We start from the raw sequence: 14589 nt of genomic DNA on the forward strand, positions 1-14589 counted from the left end.
ACCTGCTGTGGTCAGTGAGACCGATTCTGGGGCACATTCAAATCTTGCAGTCTTATGCTGAGATGGGAAAGCCCGACTCATCCCCAGCTAGTACCTTCATTAGCAAGAGGAAGTATTGAAGAAACAGCTTGGACGTGGTTGGTTGCAAAAAGATAGATAGATGGAGGCCCTTTCACCCCCGGCAGCTCCTTTCTGATTCTGAGTAACTGCATGTGACACCTGCACGCTGATATAATTCTTCTTAACAACTTTGAAAAAAAAAAAGGCACGGTGCCCCAGATTCACCGCTCTGGCTATGGTAATAGACTTTTGAAAATAGATACACTCGCCCAGATAGCAAGAAATCTACCCAGTGATTTGGGTATTGAAATACTGAGTCATTTTTTTTTCTTCACTACGTTTCTCTCAGTTCTTATCTTTCAAATTCCGTTTCTCTGGGTTCCGTGTGTTGCTTCATAGGTTCTCCACACATCTCAAAATTGTTTCCATTACCGTGTCCCTGAGCCACACTGTTGTCTGAAAATTAAAGGGCAATCTGTATACCGCATTTCTATTGTATTCCTAATGAAAAAAAAATGACAATAGGAACTGCCCGAGAGTGTGGATTGGTTATGGACCCACAGACAGACATCTGAGTGGCACGGGCTGGAGTTCTCAGACCTGGCTGTGAATTAGTCCAGCCTGATTGCCTGGTACACACTTAGATATCCACAGGCAGCTTCCCCTTCACTCTGCAGTGGGGCCAGGACAAGCTTGCTTTCCAAGTTCCCGGATGATTTTTAAAGGCAGCCATAACAGGACGACAAGGCTCATGCCTATAGTCTCAATCCTTGGGAGACTGAGACAAGAGGAGGCCATGAGTTTGTTACACAGTGAGTTGCAGGACATCCTAGGCTACCATGTGAAACTGGGGAGGGGGACCAGCCAGAATTTCAGTGCACCAGATGAGTATAAAAACAACGCCAATACGCTTAAATAGTAAAGTGGAACAAATGTAATTTACTTTGGAACAGCCAGTGGTAACCAACGAGAACACACTAACTGCTATAAACAGAAGGCCCAAAACTTCATAATGCTGGAATCAAGGGCCAGTAAAGAATTTCTGTAGAAAGAGCAAAGAGTAAACACTGTGTGTGGCCATTTGCAATCATTATTACTTTTGAGGCAGGGTCTTTCTGTTTCACAGCTCCAAGGCTGGCCCCAAACCTCAAGTTCTGGGATTACACACCTGCACTACTACGTTCATGTCGGCGGCAACTATATTTAAATCTGTGGGATGCACAGCCCCTTTCTATATTAGTGTTCTCTGCTCCACATCTCTGCTAAAATGTAAAAACTGGACCAGAGAGATGTCTCAGCCTGTGACATGCTTGCTATATAAGCACGAGAACCTGAATTTGGGTCCCCAGGACCCACCTAAAGAGCCCAAGCACTGGGGAAGCAGCGACAGCAGGAAACCCAGAGGCTCGCTAGCCAGGCATTCTAGCTTGTCATGGGCAAGGCCCAGGCTCAATGAGAGACTCTGTTTCAAGAACTAAGGTGGACAGTGATTGAGAAAGACATTCAAAATCGACTTCTGGCCTCCAGGCACACCTCGACACACACAAACGTGGACATATCCATAGACCACACATACACAATAAATAAGTAAACAGTAAAAACCCTGTATACAAACAGACTGATGGCTGCCCTTGATCCCAGGGCCATGGTGCATCCACCCCTGCCGGAGACATTATATCTCTGTTTCGTCTGAGCACTTCTGAAAGTCTAAACTAGAAGGTCATACATTTCTAATGTGTCTAAGGAAGAAGAAAATGTACTTTTTTTTTTAAGGGACTAGAGTTAAAAAGGTAAAATTGATATCTGCAGAATGAGATATTCCCTAGCTCAGTGCCCGCACAGGTTTGGGAACTGTCTGCAGTTGTCCTGTAGCTGAGGAGTCTGAGGTATTTGCCATGTGAAGAGATTCCAACATACAGAATCAGCACACATTCCATGGTCTGTGAGACACATGTTCAGAAAAAAAAGGACACTGGCTACCTTTGCAGGGGATGAATGACCTGGAAAGATCTCCAGGGCAAGAGAGGCTGGACCGGAGAGCACCAATGCCAGATTAGAAAAATGATCATTTCAAGTCTTAATTATTTTCCACTTTCTTCCCATTACCAGAAGAACACTGTTTCGGGTGTTATACAATGCAGAGCTTTGTGTGGTTTTTAAAAATCAGTCATAAAGGAAGCCTGTCTCCAAAAGTGAAAAAACAAGTATAACGACAACGCCACATCACTTGACGTGGGCTCTTGTCAACAATAACTCTGAAGAAACGCATCCCCACATCTGCTCCAGCTGTCAACACCGATTTACGTAAATGAGAAGACTACGCTCAGGACCAGGGGCTTAGGCAGCTTTCAGACTTGGTAAAGTCCTTGGACTTAGGCACTTGGTGACAGGACGCTGCTATGGAGTGAAGGGGGTCAAATTCTGCCCAGTCCAGGGACAGGTTACAATGACCAAACAGGAAATGATCATGCATATTATTTCCTTGCACACAAACCACCGCCAGATGTGGCACTAGCCAAAGTCCCTTGAGCAGAGAGATGAAAGACCGCCTGGAATTTGAAGTCAGTTTCCAGTACAAGGGATTACTGTTTTGTTGTTGTTGTTGTTGTTCCTTTTTCTTAGAAGTAGGGTAAAGGTAGCCATGTGTACTCTAGGAGCGCATGAGAGGATCAGAGGCACCAGGCCTGTATCTGTTATAAAAATGATTTAGGCTGAAATGAGGATAACAAATACTTGGGGAATTTTTACTTTTGAGCACACTTCACCACTGTGTTTGGTCCCTTTTAGTCCTTCCCCTCATGGCCAAATCATGACCTGGGACCCGCCCTAAGCATGACGCCTCAGTTTCCCACTTATGTCTTAGGAGTCATTGCTCATGTTTCACCAAAGTCCCCAGTAGCAGCAGCAGTTTTGTGGGCACACGCAACGACATCCTCTATGTTTGCGAGGATGCTGAGGCATGGACACATTGACCTAAATAACTGTAATTAGGGCATGTCACTAAATGGCAGCCTTCTGAGATAACATCACCCTTCTCATTCCTGGTTACCCACCAAGCTGGTCTTGGCAGTCATTTCCAGATAACTCTCACCGTGTCAATCAGTGGCCAAATGGCTGACATTTAAGAGAGGAACGTTCTGGAGTGTTCATGGGTGAAAAGATAATCTGGGGCACAAGTGAAGGCTTTCCCACTTCCACAGCTCTGCTCAGTGGGAAAGGCCTCCTGTGAGAAACCGAGAGACCGCTCGCCCACTGCACCCTTCCCAGAGCTGTCAGGCAGGACGCTGACACTCCCAACCACGGGAGCACACCCCAGGGCCTGAGTTCCCCTTCACAGACTTAACTGATTTCCAACTGTGGAGTGGACAAAGGCTAACAGGCAACAAAATAGGGTCCACTTTCTTCCCTAGACTTCGTGTCTTTTTACCTCTGAACCACCAGACGGTGGATGGACAAAACCACTGAACGGGCATCTTTTAAACACCAAGTCAGTTGTCAGAGTTAGCTGAGCTCGGGGATTGTTTAAGACGAACAGGGAGGAAGGCCTTCTGACTTCTGGTCCTCCCTCGCCTTTAGGACTCAACTGTCCATTCAGGCAGTCTAGACTTGTTATCGTGCTACAAGGAGTCCCACAAATGTAAGTGGAAGAAAACGAGTTTGGGAAGGTGGCAAGGGAAGAAGATAATGGGTCTAAATGATGCAACAGGAAATCCGTTCCTAGGTGGTGTTCGGCAGTTTAGTGTTGCCGGGGTGGGGGCGGGGGTCTGGGAAGGTGGACTTTGATGCATTTGGTACCTGAGTGGGCACAGGGACAGGACTGCAATTCTTGACACAATTTCCCTCCACATCATTTGTCTACTATGGAGTAGGTAAGGGTCAATTTTTATTAGCAACGGATCTTAGAGACGTTGGAAAAATAATAAAATGTCATGATAACCCCAATTACAAAGATAAATTGCCTTTAATCCCTGCACAAGCCTTAACTGTTAACTGCTTCCGTGATACATTGTTAAACCTGAAAGTAATTGTAGCTTTGACTATGTGTTCATGGTCTGCTTTTGTTTTTGCAAAATCCTTCATCAGGGCTCGAAGAGTTAAATGGAGCTAAAAGCAGCCATTGCATCCGGTCTCTTCTATGGTGTGGTCAGCAGCTAATGGAGACAGGAACAAAGTGGAGTCATTGTGCAACGAGATTGTCTAACAACAGATTGCTATCAAAGACAAGGCAGGTTCAAACAAAAAAGCTACATGTAACTGTTGCCCTGTGGAGCAAGTCAAATGAGACTGTTAGGAATACAGACTTGGTGTTTGTTTGTTTTTTTAACTCTTAGAAGAAAAAGTGGAGCTACATGACAAAATATGATTTCATCCTGAAACCCTTGTGCTTGTATTGGCTCCACTGAAGCAATGAGAAAGGAGAAAAAAAATTTAACTCCCAGACTCACAACTAAACATCATCAACCATTCGCTTAGGGCTTTTTCTTTTTGACAGGATCTCTCTATGCAGCCCTGGAACTGTTTATGTAGAGTCTACCCTGTAGACCAGGCTGACTTTGAACTCACAAGAGATCCCCTGCCTCTGCCTCCCGAGTGCTGGGATTCAAGGTATATGTCATCACCTCTGGTTTTAGTCACTTACTTTATAAATGCTATTATCAGTGGCAGAGAGCTGGTCTAGAATGTGCCAGGCCCTGGGTTTGAGCTTTGGCAACGCCAACAAAACGTCTTATTATTGCTAGAACTCATGGTTATTCACGGAAGGTTTGGCTACAAGTATAAGTTGTGTGAAATGAGGCCACAGTAACATCAAAAAGATCAAGAATATGAATGCCATGGTCATCTGCCGTTCCTTCTGGCCATCTGTACACCACTGGGCAGCAGGAATATTGCAACGACGTCCCTCTTGCAAGGCATCTGCTGTAGAGACTTAAACTCAACTTGTAATAACTCATATGTCTCCATTATCAGCCCAGTGCCTCAATGCTCTGTGTATTCTTCAGGGGTAGGGGCTTAGCTTTTCTTCATCTTTGCAAACAGGTTATGATGCAGAACCGAATCAGCTGTGTCTGAGTAAAAGCAAGGACCAGCAAGACAGAAGTCCTGTCTCTGCACACTGGTGTTCTTTCAGAGGCTGGTCTTTTCTCAAAGACCTTTCATCGGTCCCCTTCCAGAGAGGCCTGCTTTCCAGGACAGACATCTCTGTCCCCCGGCCAGCTCTCACACGACACCACGGCTTAACTTGCTTTTCTTTCTTTAGAGCCAGGGTCTTGCTACCCTCCCCTCCCGCCTCAGCCTCCTGCTGCCACATCCAGCTGGGTTTTGATTTAAACACTCACTTGCTGCGTGAGAGCCCACACACAGGAGCCCCGAAATAGCGTTTTAGAAGTGACACGAGGAATAAAGATTTAGGATGTACTGCCCTGGGGCTGGAAGTAAGTAGAAATAGCTGCTTGAGTACCTAGTCTGCACAAAGTCCTAGGTTCGATTCCCAACACCACATCAAACTGGGCATTGGAGACACATGCTTCCAATTTCACTGTGGAGAGAGGTGGAGGCAGAAACCAGAAGTTCAAGTGTAAGGGAACATTACTGCATTGGTCAGGCTTGGAATAGAACACTGTATCCATCCATACTGGACTCCTAGTTACAAGAAGGAAACAGACATGGAAACCACAGAAGGAATGGTGCCCGTGAAGGAGGGGCTCGAGCTAGAACAAAAGGTCTTTACATTTGGATCCTGGAAAAAATATGTAGGCACTATTTAAAACCCAAGAGACCCAGAAATATAGAACAGGCATGTGGTATTTATACTTGATTGAGCTGTGACTTTACCCATTTTGTAACCTAAAACCACAACTATGGCATACTTGTCAGAAAGAAAGAAAGAAAGAAAGAAAGAAAGAAAGAAAGAAAGAAAGAAAGAGAGAGAAAGAAAGAAAGAAAGAAAGGAAATCAAAGCCAGGCAGGTGGCACACATAGCAGAAGGTTTAGGTCAGTCAGAGCTACATAGAGAGGCACTATCTCGGAAAAAAAGAAAGAAACAAAAAGCAATCAAATTTGCTGACTTGGTTAACCCTTGACTTTTTGCTGAGACTTAAATTCTGTTGCACGCATCCATCAAACAGCCCTATGGATGCAAATTAGCTTTGTCGGCAGCTCAGTGCCTCCTGCCCCAGCACTCTGAACAGCCTAAAACTTCTGATAACTTTTTAAACTTCAAATTCCTAAAATGGCATGGGGTTACTTCAAAAATCATCATTTTATTATTGCATATGGGGTAGAATCGCTGATTCCCTTATTCCCATTTCCAGGAGAATCAAGACACCACACACACACACACACACACACACACCACACACATACACCCCACACAATATGCCACACACATATACCCCCCCACACACACACCACACACATACACCCCACACACATACACATATGCACCACATATACACACACACAAACACCACACACACATACCACATACACACCCACACACACATATACCACACACCCACACCCCACACCCTGGCACACATATACCACACACACACCACAAGCACACACAGCACACACACACATTCACATCACATATACACACCCCACCCCCCCACACCACACACGCACACACATCAAACATACCACATACACACACACCACACACACACATGTGTGTGTCTCTTCAGTATATGTTGTATATTTCTTTTGCTGTGCAGGTAATATATGACTGTTAAAAATACAGTTTATTATTTCCCAAGATGGAAAGTAAATCCCCCACCAATGAACCGATGCCTGGGAAAACACACTGTGGTCAGTCCATACATGAACTGCATGAGAACATGTTTCAATATGGCTGAAACTAAAAGCTTTACGTCTGTCAGAAGATCAGGCTCAAAAGGCTCCCCGTGTGTGACTGCACTTATGTGACATTATCTGGCACAGGGAAATCAGCAGAGACCCAAAGCAGGGGAGCTGTGGCCAGTCACGGAGACAGGAAAATGGAGGTGGTAGGCGGGGCGTCTCTCTTGGGAGTGGCAAACGTTCTGGAATTAGACAACGATGATGGTTGCCAGCTTTATTTATTTCTTACTTTATTCTCTGTCATTTTTTGAGAAAGAGTCTCTACACGTAGCTCTGGCTGTCCTGGAACTCACTCTGTAGACCAGGCTGGCTTCAAATTCAGTCATCCCCCTGCCTCTGCCTCCTATTTGCTGAGATGAAAGGATGTGCCACCACACCTGGCTCTTATAGAGTATGAATTGATTTTAAAAATAAAAAATACAGGGAGCAGGAGGTGGAATGGGAGAGAGAACTGTGGTTGGAATGTAAAATGAATTTTTAAAAAATGTGGTTTAAAAAAATAATAAAAAAATAAAAAATACTGCCAGACAAATGCATGCGTGCCTGCGTGCACACACAAACCCAACTAAACAAGCAAACTAAAGCGCTAGTCATTTTTAAGTTAGTCACTGGATTTTGACAAGTCTTTGTTTTCCCACCTCCAAAGGGAGAAGGTAGGAATAGATGTTTCTTTTAAGGGCAAACACTAACTCACAACTCAGCATGCCACTTAAGATGGCAAACACCAAGCCATCGTTGTTTTTCTTAAGGTAAGCAAGTGGCATCCTTTGGAAACAAAGAGGAATAAGAACCCTTGATAAAACTCAAGATGCTGTCAGGATAAAAGGTAGAAGCAAGCAAAGACCCACGGGCTTCAGTTGGCCAGCCCCTAAACCAGGAAGCGGCCTTGATCTAAAGCCCAAGTTTCTTTCCACTCCGTGGGGTGAACACTCAGGATTTCCACTCTGCCTTTCGTAATGCTCACATTGCTCTGACACCCTATGTAATCATCTGCTTTAGGCTGCTCAGAGTGTCCCAGCGCAGTTACTGCAGTCAAAGACCAATGTCCGCGAGGATCCCTCCCGTTCTCCATAAGGACTTGGCTCTAGGAACCAAGTCCCCACCCCAAGCTGAAGAACCGGGTTGAGGATCAAATGGGTTGAACGAAGGTTGACCGCCAGAGATGCCATTCGAGAAATGCTTTAGGCTGACTCAACGAAAGGATGAGAAAGAAATAAGACCACACTAGACATGGAGGAGGACACACACGGTGTTAAAATCTGGGGCCAGAAGCTATACAGTTCAAATCCCTGGGGAAAATAGGAAACCCCTCAAAGCCAAGTACAAACATCACAGCAAGTCCCATGGGCAGACCAGGACATCACCACTGGGTCCTGTGCAGAGAAAATCCTTGAGCGTGTTCCTGATTCCTCCCTAACCACTCCCCAGCCTGCATCACCTTTGAGATCACCATAGCCAGGAAAGCCTGCAGGCTCTGTCTTTGAATCAGAACACCCTAACTCCCACCACTGCCAAGACACAGTTCCCTTTGGCTCGAATTCTTGCCACAGACTCCCAGCTGGATTCCCCAAGATCTATCTAGCTTGTCCAAAAGGCAGTCTATTCTCAGGAACAAAATAGGGTGGCGGCTTACGAATGAGAAGTCTGATGATGTCACCTGTCTGGGCTCAAAGATTTTCAGTTTTGCTCAAAGGTCTTTACAATGGCCTCCGAGGCCTGATAAGATCTAGTTTCCCCTTTCCCCTCTGGCTTCCCGTCCCTTTGCTCATTCTGTCCCAGGCACATGGGCTGTATTTCCATCTCTTCAAGTTGCAGCATCAGGACCTTGGCACGTACTGACCACCAGTGATCTGTGGGGCTCGCTACCACGCCTTCACGTCCACCAGAACATTACCTGGTGGACACCTTCCCGATGTCACCCTTACCCTGCACTTCCTGCTCTGTTTCTCTCCGCAACACTTCCCATCTCTCCTTGCTCATTCGCTCTATCTATAACCTGCTCCACCACCTAGGAGGGCAAAGGCTCACTGACTTTGGGGGGAATGGGCCCTGTGGAACTTACTGGCGTCCCCCAGGTCGGAGTTCTGAAGAAACGTACGGCATCGCTCCTTGTGCTCCTCCAGGGAGCTTCTCTGCTTGTAGCTCCTTCCGCAGAATTCACATTTGTAGGGTTTCTCCACTGGAAGGAAGACACAGAGCACTCAGAGACCCCACACACCGAGACCCCAGCTCTGAGAAGGCACTGGTCTCTAGGGATGAAGCTGCTGGCCCAGCCAGACCCACGCCTCCAAGTCTGTGTTGCTGTCAAATCTGCTAAGCTGAAACAGGACTATGGTCTAGGAGGGGCTCTTCCACCAGTGTATTAAAAGGATGGCGTCCTATCGCAGATGGATGGGTCTGCAGTGGGTGACTGTTGCCTTTCTTAGTGTTTGGCTATGGGTTAAACCTTGCTTCTTTTCAGTTAACCAAAGCAGGTCCCAGGACTGGAGAGATGGCTCAGCACTGAAGGGTACTGGTTGCTCTTCCAGAGGACTGAACTTTGGTTCCCAGCACCCAAATGGGGTGGTTCATACTGGCTGTAACTCCAGCCCTAGGGGATCTAGAGTTAAAAAGAAAGGCTGAGAGAGAGAGGAGAGAGAGAAAGAGAGACAGAGACACACACAGAGATAGACAGAGATAGATAGATAGATAGATAGATAGATAGATAGATAGATAGAAAAATAGATAGACAGACAGACAGACAGACAAGAATCCTTTATTCTTCAAGGAGGGTAGTGCGGGGTAAGAGTGAAATGGGTCCAGGTGTGGTGACACACACCTTTAATCCCAGCATAGGCAGGATGTTCTTTGTGAGTTTGAGGCCAGGCTGATGTACATAGCGAAACCCTATCTAAAAACCAAAACCAAGCAAATTATTTGGGACCTGGAACAATGGTTCAGCAGTTAAGATCACTTAACTACTGGGGTTGGAGAGGTCGCCTGATGGTTAGAGCACTCTGCTCTTGCAGAGGATCTGGGCTTGGTTCCCAGCACCCACAGGGCAGCTCGCCATCATCCATACTGAATCTAATTCCAGGGGCCCTGATGCCCTTCCTTTGACTTCCTTGGACCAATGTATGCAAGGGAAAATGCTCATTCACATAAAATTAACGGGAATGGGAGGGCATCCTTCCTACTCTGTGATGTCCATCTAACTATAGGTAAGGAATAAGGTGGTCCGTGGGCATTAGGGTCGGGCTAGACATGTTTGGAGCGTGTGGGCCGTTCTTGTAAAATGGCTTTAAACAAGTGTGGCCAAAGACAGGGCTGATTAACAAAGAACATCTTAATAACCGAATTAAGAATGAGTTGCAGAGCCGGGCGGTGGTGGCGCACGCCTTTAATCCCAGCACTCGGGAGGCAGAGGCAGGCGAATCTCTGTGAGTTCGAGACCAGCCTGGTCTACAAGAGCTAGTTCCAGGACAGGCTCCAAAACCACAGAGAAACCCTGTCTCGAAAAAACAACAAAAAAAAAACAAACAAACAAAAAAAAAGAATGAGTTGCAGTATCCAGGCCTAGCTGCACATGCCTTTAATCCCAGCACTCTGGGGGCAGAGGCAGGGGAATCTCTGTGAGTTCAAGGCCAGCCTGGTCTACAGAGTGAGTTCCAGGACAGCCACTGCTACATAGCGAGACCCTGTCTGAAAAAAAAAAAACCACAAATGATCAAAAAGAACGAATTGCAAAAATGACTTCAACTAATTTTCTAAAACAAATCAAAAGTAGTTTTCCTTATAAGTTGCCCATATCTTTTGATAAAACTCAAGCTAAAAAGTGTGAGCCCTCCGGCTCCATCATGAAATGTTTTATTTTCCAATTCTTCATGCTTTGGGAGTAAAAGCACCCTCAGAAGATCCATATGAAATCCCAGACCAAAACTAAATCACAGGTTTTCCAAGGCTAAACATTTTTTATTTCTGTATAACTTGGGTGCTCTGGCATCTGACTCAAAAGACTTATCAGCACTTTGCTTGAAAAGGGCAGGAGAGAATCTTCTTTTTCTTTCTTTCCATCAAACCCGTCACTATTTTGTTACATTGACAAATGAGAGAGAGAGAGAGAGAGAGAGAGAGAGAGAAAGAAAACCCCTCTCTGCCACATGTGATCTCTCGTGGGTTTTGCTGAGGTCGGCTTGTTTAACCTTACTCTGAATCGTGAGTAGTTCTGAGACTGGGCTTTAGTCAAAGCAGTAATGTGGACTGACATAAAAACAAACCTCTCTCTCTCTCTCTTCTTAAATTAAAACATTTGCCAGATAACATCAAGAACACGAGGTTCCAATTTTGAAAATAAGATTCGCCTTATTTTTCTAAGAGGGAAATTCTAAATGTTAAAAAAAAAAAAGTGTCACCTTGCTTGTTCAAAATAAGGATTGAAAAGACCGAGGCAGCAGGTGGCTTTTTAAGAATTCTTGTTGTTGCTCTTAGGGCTTAAAAATAAGTGGGGCAAGGAAGGGGAAAGTTGGGGTTAGGAAACTTAGCGAGAAGCTGGGTAAAGTGGCACATGCCTGTAATTATAGCACACAAGAGGTAAAGGCAGGAAGGAGGCTACAACTGTGAGACGACCCTGGTACACATAGTGAATTCCAGTTCAATCAGGACTGCAAAGGAGGGACCCATCTCAAACACAAAAATAAAAACAAAACAATAACAACAAAACCAACCAACCAACCAAACAAAAATGAACAAGAAATTTATCCCAAAACAACCAAAAGGAACCTCTAATAAAAATTTATGTCTGATTTACATTTTTATTATTTTAAATCATGTGATATTGTACATGTGGGGACCAGAGGCATCCGCTCGCTCTCCTGGAGATGGAGTTGATGCTGGCTATGAGGCAATGGGTGTGGGTGCCAACAATGAAACCCTTATCTCCTGGAAGAACAATACCTGCTCTCAACCTCCAAGCTACCTCTTCAGACCCCTGCTTTACACATTTTAATAATTTACCAACTAAACATAATTTGCTCGTGAAGTTTTGTGAATGGAAAACTGGAAAATGGGTGTGTGCGTATTAAGAAATAAAATACAATATTTGTATTACCATAAAAATATTGATGGCCACGATTTTTTTTTTCACAAAAATTACGAAGACATTGTGATTTGTCTGCTATTCTCCAGACACAAGGATGCTGGAGACGGTTTCCACCGAGGCAGACAGAGAGCAATTAATGCCTTAAGGGAAGGGCAGTTAGCCCTAGAGGTCTCTGCGGATAGAGCCCTTCAGAGGGCGAGCCTTCAGAGGGCGAGCGAAAGACTGGAACTCTCTCTCGTTTCCACAGCCAGTAGATGTGGAACGCTTGTGTCCCTCACTTACCAGAGTGTGTCCTAAGGTGTCCTGTGAGCGCATCTCTCCTTTGGCATGCGTAGTTGCAGAGGTGACACTTAAAAGGTTTTTCCCCTGTGTGCAGCTTAATGTGGCGGAGGAGGTTACCTTTCTGAGTAAAAGATGCCCCGCACTGATTACACTGGAACGGGCGTTCACCTTCAGGGAGGATGGAAAAGGAGAACTCTCATCATAAGGCCAGTGGAAAAGCATGTGCCCAGATTAGACGCCCGTGGCGAAAGCCCATCTCTTGGGCGGTTGTGCCCTCGCTGAGAGGTCGCTTGGGAACTACATTCTGAGGTGCAGAGACTTGTGGGATCCTCTTCCTTGCAGAATGAACACTCCCACTCAGGACAGCTAGTCTGGTGATCTTGCTCTGAGTCAGTGCCAGGGGACACAGCAGCCTTGGGAGCTGCTAGAGGTTTTTCTACTTCTTGGCATCTGAACGCAGTCGCCTTTGAAGAAGGGCTCAGAGAGTCAAGCCTTCTTGTATTTTTGAGACAGGACCTCACTATGCAGCCCTAGCCTGGAACTCGCTCTGTAGACCAGGTTGGCCCCAAACGCACAGAGATTCTCCTGCCTCTGCCTCCTGAGTGCTGGGACTAAGGTCATTTTTTCGTTTGCTGGTTTTAATCTTTTCTTTTTTGACAAGGCTATTTCTCTGTTCCCAAGGATGGCATGGAACTCATGATGGTCCTCCTGTTTCAGTCTCCTGAGTGATTGAATCGAGCCATTAAGACGCACTTAGATGCAAGATGTAAGGTGTCGAGGCCCAGTCTTTCACTCTGGAGTCCCTGCACCAGATGAGGGCTACAGACTCAGTGTGACTCGTTCCTAGGCCTTCCTATGGACTCCTTGTTTACCGCATGAAGATGTATTTAAAACCGACAATAAAACCCATATCCCTTTATCCATCAGACCTGAACCCAACACAGTAAGGGCACCCGCTTTCACGGATGTGCCGTGTCAAAACACTTGGAAGATTTTTCCAACTCCTGCTTACTAATTGAAGGAAAGTTATTCAGCTAAAATCAGTGGCTATTTTCATTGGTCAGTCTCTTTCTCTCTCTCTGGCATCACCCACCTCCTCCCTCTCTCCCCCCAGGTCTCACTTTGCAGCACTGGCTGCCCTGGAACTCATATGTAGACCAGGCTGGCCTCAAATTCAGAGCTCCACCTGCCTCTGCCTCCCCAGTGCTGGGGTCAAGGCGTGCGCCACCCCATCAGGCCTTTGTTAGTCTCTTTTTATTCGTAGTATTTTCAGTGTTTGCCAAATGCATGGTGAAGCAGAAACGAGGGTCCCTGGGTAAAACGGCAGTGCAAAGAGCAAAACATCAACACTATAGCAGAAAGTACCAGAGGAAGCCAAAGAAAGACCCAAACTCCGCCTCTTCGTCCCTCCCGGGGCCGCACATGGACAGTTCTGAGAACTGAGAGAGGAGACTATTTACCAGTATGGCTTCGCTTATGCACCATCAAGACATTGAAGCTGATGCAGGATAACCCGCACACATCGCAGTTCATCTTCCCACCGGTCGGCCTGCCGCCGTCGTACGGAGCGTGTCTCTCCAGCTTAATGTTTTCATATTCGTTATATTCTCTCGCGTAGCTGTAAGGAATTTCGCTCTCTTCCGCATTCCCCAGGGGCTCCGGCTTCAACACGCTCTCGTCTCTTTCGCTGTCTTCATCTTTCACTTTCATGGCGTCTTCTGCAGGGGACATGCGTGCGAGAAATGAACAATGACTGTATTCGAAGCTGTGAAGCCGCTCAGAAAAGAGGCCCACAGTTGACGAATAAATACAGAGGAAGCTCAGGAACACTGTGTACATACAAAGCAAGAGAGTCCCAGAGGGCGATCACTCATTATTAGAATTCAGAACCACAGTTAGACACACACACACACACACACACACACACACACACAGCAGTGTCCTAGGCCATGCAGAAGATTGGAACTAACAAGTTTTAGCTGTGATTATCCAAAGAGACCATGAAACAAACATTTTGAACAGCCTGTCCCTGGTCCTCGGAGAGAAGGAACAGTCTCAGATCTTTCTTGGTGGCTGCAGCTAAAAAGACAATGGGAGCCGGGCGGTGGTGGCGCACGCCTTTAATCCCAGCACTCGGGAGGCAGAGGCAGGCGGATCTCTGTGAGTTCGAGACCAGCCTGGTTCTACAGAGCTAGTTCCAGGACAGGCTCCAAAGCCACAGAGAAACCCTGTCTTAAAAAACCAACAACAACAACAACAAAAAAAAGATAGAAAAAGACAATGGGACAAGCTCTTTGGTTTCGAGACGA

At 46.0% G+C, this 14589-nt stretch overlaps 1 pseudogene; it reads right to left on the bottom strand.

Moving 5' to 3' along the window:
* Positions 1 to 11: 11 nt before the first annotated feature.
* Positions 12 to 14011, bottom strand: LOC121442329 (annotated as a pseudogene).
* Between the last annotated feature and the right edge of the window lie 578 nt (positions 14012 to 14589).

Source organism: Microtus oregoni, unplaced genomic scaffold (assembly GCF_018167655.1).
Source record: "Microtus oregoni isolate MIOR12 unplaced genomic scaffold, Mior012 000091F_ref0000469, whole genome shotgun sequence".
NCBI classification, from domain to species: Eukaryota; Metazoa; Chordata; class Mammalia; order Rodentia; family Cricetidae; genus Microtus; species Microtus oregoni.